A 7,279-nucleotide genomic window follows, 5' to 3' on the forward strand; every position below is an offset into this window, starting at 1 on the left:
CAGCCTTAAGATCTGCTTCATTAAGCCTCACCAACAGCCATCATTAAGATGAGCGCAAATAAGATGCTTATTTCAAAGTGGAAAAGGCCCATAGGTTTTCCCAGTGCAGAAATTTGTCTATGCTTTTCTCCAGCTTGCAGCAGAGAATTTTTTTTTAATGGTCCTCTACAGTTGAGATGACCACTGCACTGTACAGTGTTGAGTTGTAAGTGATAGCCATGGAGCCGAGCCCCCTGCTCTGGGTTCCCACCTTCAGGCATGGCTGGATCAAGGTGGTCAAAGTGTGGCTAGCCAGCCTGGGCTCTCCACATGGCTGTAATTTTAACTGGGTGAGTATCTCACTCCCTGACCTGCTCACCCGCTGCTGTCTCACGGTCTTCCTTTCTTGAATGACATAAAGACTGCACTTGAAATAACATGTTGCTTTATAATTATCCGCACTTGATCTTAGCCAAAAGGCCGAGAAGCGATTGCTTTATAATTATCCAAATAGAAGTTTAGAGACTTTTATACTGTTGTTTTCCAGAAATTTATATCAGTCAGTGTTCTCACATGTAAGCAAAGAAATAAAGGCTGGATGACCTAAGTAGGAAAGGAATTTATTGAACGGGTATTGGGTAACTCATAGAAGTTCTGGGAAGGCTTGACGACCAGGTTTGGGGAAGGTGCCAGTTGGGGCAACACTCAAAATGACACTGCGGAAATAGTTGGGTAAGGACACCATTCAGGATTCACTCTATGGGATGTGACTAGAAAAGCAGTTAATGAAAGCAATGCAGTCTTGACATTCTATGTGGTTTCCCTGTGCCTTTGATACAGATCGCAAATGAACATTAAGTAGCCTGACGGCTTCCTGATTATTTATTCTTTAATCTCTCCCTGGCTGGTCAATGCAAATGAGTTCGTGTGGAGAGGCAGCCCAGAGCATACTTCCTCCCTGATGGCAGATCAGAAGTGGCATCTTGGTTTCCGGTGTCCCACCTGTGCTGTGAATTGTCCCAACTCTTCACGTCTCGCGCCATCGCTTTGTAGCCTTGGTTTCCTTCTGGAAACACTTGTTTCCTTCGATTTCTGTGACTCCATTCTCTCCTGGTGTGCTGCCTGCTTTCTAAAAGTTCCTTCTGGATCCCCCTCTTCCCTATCCTGTCAACCTTGGTCCTTCTCAGGCCACCTTCCTTCTTCCCTTTTCTTCTCTCAAAACACCTCCCCCCCCCAATGGTTTTGTATTGAATAAGCTGGTGATTTCCAACCAGCACCTGGATGGTCCCTCACAGGGGTCCCAAGGTCCCCGCACACTCCGTGTGTTCCCACGCACCTTCGCTGTCCCAGCTGTGTTCTCTGAATCAGTGAATGGCAACAGCGTTACCCATTGTCTAAGTCAGAAACCTCGGCGTCATCTCTGGATGTCCTCCTTTGTACCCACACATCAGTCCCTGGGTTCTGTCCCTCTTGTTTCCTTAATACTTAATATCTCCGGAACCTGCCCAGCTCTGCTCACCTGTATCGACGCTTTTTTTTTTTTTTTTTAAAGATTTTATTTATTTATTTGACACACATACACAGAGACCACAAGTAGGCAGAGAGGCAGGCAGAGAGAGAGAGGGGGAACAGGCTCCCCGCTGAGCTGAGAGCCCGATGCGGGGCTCGATCCCAGGACCCTGAGATCATGAGCTGAAGGCGGAAGCTTAACCCACTGAGCCACCCAGGCACCTCATCAACTTTTTAAAAATTTAAGCCATCACTATGTTTCACCTGGATCACTGCAACAAAACCCCTAATAGGTGTCCTTGCTCCAGACCCCTCATACTTCCTACTTCCTCCCTTGCTTCATTACAAGCAGTGATTAAGTGGATAGTGGGCCACTTCTCTTTACTGCACGTGACCTTTCAGTGAATCTCCAGAGGCTCTAAGAAGAAAACCCAACTTCTGCAGCAGAGGTTGGCCCATGCCAGGCCTGTGGGTTGAATCTGTCTCACCACGTGTTTTCGTATGGCCCACAAGCTGACAATTACTGCAACTTTAGTTTATTTTTTATTTAAATTCAATTAATTAACGTATAATGTATTATTGGCTTCTGAGGTAGAGATCAGAGGTTCATCAGTCTTGTATAGTACCCAGTGCTCATTACGTCACCTGCCCTTCTTAATGTCCGTCACCCACTTACCCCATCCCCCCCCACCTCCCCTCCAGCGACCCTGTTTGTTTCCTGATTAAGAGTCTTGTATGGTTTGTCTCCGTCTCTGCTGTCATCTTGTTTTATTTTTAGCTCTCTTCCCCTATGATCCTCTGTTTTGTTTCTTAAACTCCACATATAAGTGAGATCACATGATAATCTTCTTTTTCTGATTTTTACATTTTTAAATTGTTGAAAAAAAAATCCAAGGAATGTGACATGTGAAAAGGATGTGAACTTTGTTTAAAATATACAAAAAACTCTAAGAACTCAACAAATAGAAAACAAACAATTGAATTTAAAACTGGGCAAAAGGTCTTAGCAGACATACCTCGCCAAAATACAAAGATGGCAAATAAACATACAGAAAGATGTTTAATGTCATACGCTATGAGGGAATTGCAAACACAAACAATGGAGAGATGTCGCTACACACCTAACAGAATACCTGACATCCCAAACACTGAAAACGTGGAATGCTACTGAGGACATGGAGGGGCAGGAACTATCATTCACTGTTAGGGGGAATGCAAAATGGTGCAGCCGCTTTGGAAGACATTTGGGTGGTTTCTTACAACACTAAACATACTCTTATCCTATGATTCAGCAGTTGTGCTCTTTGGTATTTATCCGAATGAGCTGAAACATGTCCACATAAAAATCTACACAAGATGGGCACCTGGGTGCCTCAGTTGGTTAAGTGTCTGACTCTTGGTTTCGGTCCAGGTCATGATCTGAGGGTCGTGAGATCTGCGTCTGCCTCTGCGCAGGACATGGAGCCTGCTTGGGATTTTCTCTTCTCTTCTCCCTCTACCCCTGCCCCCCAAAATACCCTGTACATGAATGTTTATTGCCAAGTCATAATTGCCAAGACTTGACAGCAAGATGTCCCTCAACAGGTGAATGCATAAATAAACTGTGGTCTGGCCACACAATGGGAAGTGATCGGTGCCAAAAAGAAATGAGCTATGAAGTCATGAAAAGATATCAAAGAACCTTATGCATAATATCATGTGAAAGAAGCCCATCTGAAAAGGCTACATGCTGTAGGTTTCCACCTGTATGACGACGTGCAAAAGGCAAAGCTCTGGAGACAGTAAAAAGATCAGGGTTTGCTAACAGCTCAGGGAAGGCAAGGAGGGATAAACAGAATCTGGTGGACCTTTAGGGCAGTGAAACTTTCTATATGAAAACATTCTATAGGATACTATAATAGCAGACGCCTGTCATTATACATTCGTTAAAACCCATGGAATGTGCAACACCAAAAGTGAATCTTAATATAAACAGTGGATTCCAGCTGATAACATTGTATCAATATTGGCTCATCATTTGCTACAAATGTCCCACACTAATGCAAAATGTTAATAGGGGAAAATGTATGGTGGGTGGGGGTGAGATGGTATCTGGGAATTCTCTGGATTTCACACTCAATTTTTTTTGTAGACCTAAAACTCAAAAACTAAAGATTACGGATTTAAAAATTACATCAATTTCAGTGTTCCCAATGTATTATTGGAACCTGTGCATGTCATTCATTTACATGTTATCTATGGCTGTCTTTGGGCTACAAAGTCCACCTTGAGAAGTTACCATGGTGACCAGATAACTAGAAAAGCCTAAATCAGTTACTTCCTTGCTCTTTTTGGGAAAGACCGGGCTGACCCTTGGTCTAAGCCTTTCTGCGTGAGGCTGTCATTTACTCGTCCAGCTCCCTCCGCACCCTGCTGCCTCCCATCTCATCCTTCAGTCATCCGGAAAAATATTTTCCCTAAGAACCCAAACACTCTCTTGTCCATCAGTTTCCTCTACTGGAAAGACCAGGCAGGACTCCAGCAGAATTTTATGTGTCGCAGCATCTCTTTGGGACAGCCTTCTCTGACCTCCTGAGTCTGAGTTCGGTGCCCCTTTGGTGCTCCTTACCCTCTCTCACAATTCACCCTGTCTTTGAAAAATGTTATGTTCTTGCTGATTCCATGAGACTGTGAGCTTTTGAGGGTGGGGCCATGGCTCATTCTTCTCTGCATCCTTGGCGCCCGAGTGCCTGCTGTGTGGATGCCAAGGGAACATTTTTCAAGGCTTCTGAACCTGGCATGCATGCATGGATGGGCTTCAGAGTACGTGAAATCAGGTGGTAAATGTCATATGTGTGTCTGTTGAGGCATATTTTCTGGGCAGGAAGCCTGTTGTTTTATGAGCTTCTCCAAAGGGGTCAAGACCAAAAAATTTTAAATTAAAAAAATTAGATTTCCTGGAAGAGGTATGGATACATGGTTAGCAAATTGCCAATAGGGATACATTAACAAGATTTGTTGACTTCATTCATTTGAGAGAATGGAAGTTCCGGACCCTACTCAACACAGCCAAAAGGTCTTTGTGGATGAAGGACCCACCAGTGTTTTTGTTAAGCCCCATTTTCATGACCTATTGATATAAAGTTAGCATTAGTTAAAAATAACATAGGCATAGGAGATGGATGTCCAGAGGAAGAATATTTAGAAGAGATATATACAGATATCTGGGCTGAACTTGATTCATGTTTATGATGATTCATTTTACATGTCAAGTTGGCTAGTCCATGAAGCCCAATTTTTGGCTAAACGTTAAGTCTGGTTGTTGTTGAGAAGGTATTTAAGGTATTTTCCAGATATGATTAACCTTTAAATTATAGACTTTAAGGAAAGCAGATTACCTTCCGTACCATGGGCGGGCCTCACCCAATCAGTTGAAGGTCTTCAACGAAAAGATTGAGGTTCACTGAGGAAGGAGTTTGGCCTCCAGGCTGCCTTGACACTCAAGGCTGAAACATCAACTTTCTCTGGGGGTTTCTATCCTGTTGGCATACCCTGCAGACATTGGATTTGCCAGCCCCCCACTATTATCCAAGCCAATTCCTTACAATAAATCTCTGTACCTTACTTAATACAACTCTCTCTCTCTCTCTCTCTCTCATTGAAATTCATGGATTTAAATACACTACTTTGGATAAAGCTATGTTTTGGATGAAGCTGTTTTCACTTGGAAAACTCTTTATTAGACCCAGGATTGCCACTCCTCTGGTTTTGTGTTTCATTATTTTCAATTAATGCTCAAGGTAAACACCTCTCCTGAGTTTACATAAGCATTTGCCAGTGAGAAAAAGTAGGAAGACTTTTGTCATTTGAATGCTTGCTGGATTTGGGTTATGTTTGAAATCACAACCTTGAGTTCTTTCAGAAGCACAAATAATACTCAGCCCTCCCGTGTACTACAAATAGGATTTTTTTAGTCTGAAAAGTTCTCCTTGGAGATCTGAACTATGTGGATCTGTCCTGAGCCACTGGAAACTAAGCATAAGAAACAGGAAGAAATGGGCTGCCAAAATATTCCTTCCTTCTACATATAGGCTTTCTTGCTTCTACTTCTGCTTCCTGAATGCACCACTGATATTTATTTTGCTTTTAAAGTTGTTTGCAATCATTTCGCAAACATTGTAATGGCAACTAATGGGTTTCTCTTTTTTTAAAGAGAAAAATTTAACTGTAACTGCCTTAGAACCCGCTTTTTAAAATTTATTTTTGTTTTTTAAAAGATTTTTATTTATTTATTTGACAGAGAGAGAGAGAGATCACAAGTAGGCAGAAAGGCAGGCAGAGAGGCAGGCAGAGAGAGAGAGAGAGAGAGGGAAACAGGCTCCCCGCTGAGCAGAGAGCCTGGTGAGGGGCTTCATCCCAGGACCCTGAGACCATGACCTGAGCCGAAGGCAGCGGCTTAACCCACTGAGCCACCCAGGCGCCCCTAGAACCCGCTTTTGTTGTATTTTGCAGGGACATAGGCCAACGGAAAGGCTGACAGACCTTGGAATCAAGGGCAAAGGCCTCTGGAGGAGAGAAAGTGGCACAGAAACTATGGTGGGACAAGTGTCACTTCCGAAGTGTAATTTACAAGTTGTTCCTCTCCCAGCTTCGTGGCGTCACCGAAAGAGCATTTGCACGATTTGGAAACCACGGATGCTGTTTAGTTTTTCAGAACAGCTGTCTCCGTGACCTCTCCCCAGGCTCAACTATCTACTGCCCGTTTCCCTTTTTGTCTTTTAAAGCCCCAGCATCTAAGGATTTGGCAGCCTGAACAGGGTTGAGCACCACTGACACAGGAAATGGTCCATGGCTGGACTGGTGCCTGAATGCAGCTGAATGGGGACACACACCCAGGCCTTAGCAAGGAAGCAGCTGTCACTCAAAGCACTCAGCGGCTCAATGTCACCAGCTTGCTCATCTCCCTGTTGGAAGTGTCTTGACTGTCTTAGGAAGGTAACACTAATGATGGGACACAGGATAGCTTGGGCTTTGCCTTGTAGTTTGGGTGGCTCTTTGGATAGAAGAACGTGGGAGATACACTTGCACTTATTCATTGTATCCCACACTGTGCTGGGCACTTAATCCCCTATGTTCTGCAAAGGCAGAGATCCTTGCCTGGGTGTGAGCCACAACAGCCGCGTGGTCTTGGGCATGTCACTGCACTTCTCTGGGCCTCATTTTCCTTCTGCAGCACAAGCAACAGCACCTACACCACAGAGTTATTATGAGGACTAAGGTAACTATCATGTGGGAAGCACTCTGGGCAGTGCTGGGAACATGTGTGCCATTATGAGCTTTCTGGGTTAATTTCAATACAGCCCTGCTTATTTGTTTAAGATTGGGGAAACTGAGGCTCATGGAGATTAAGTCAATTGCCAGAGGTGGCAAAGCCTGCAACCAAGCTCAGATTTATCTGCCTGCCGTGTTTTCTTCTCATAACATGACTGGGCCTGCTCGGTGCTATCGAATTCCCTCTCCTGCCTGCCAGCTCAGCATTCAGTTTATTAAGCCGTTCTTTGTACCGACAAGGGTGAAATCCTATATGACTGAAGCTCTGTCTTTAATCTCCCAGTCCACCCATCCCTGGTGAAAGGCCAGTGGCCCCCCAGTGGGGGCCCTGCGGGGGAGGAGACACTTTCCTTCTACATTTCCCTCCTGCAGGCCTCATCAGCCCTTTCCGATGGTGCCTATGCTGCGTACGATTTTCTGAAAGCAGGAGTAGCCTTAACTAAATAAAAGACATATTCTGATGAGCAGGACCCTTCCTTAC

The sequence above is a fragment of the Mustela erminea genome, chromosome 18 (assembly GCF_009829155.1).
Source record: "Mustela erminea isolate mMusErm1 chromosome 18, mMusErm1.Pri, whole genome shotgun sequence".
NCBI lineage: Eukaryota > Metazoa > Chordata > Mammalia > Carnivora > Mustelidae > Mustela > Mustela erminea.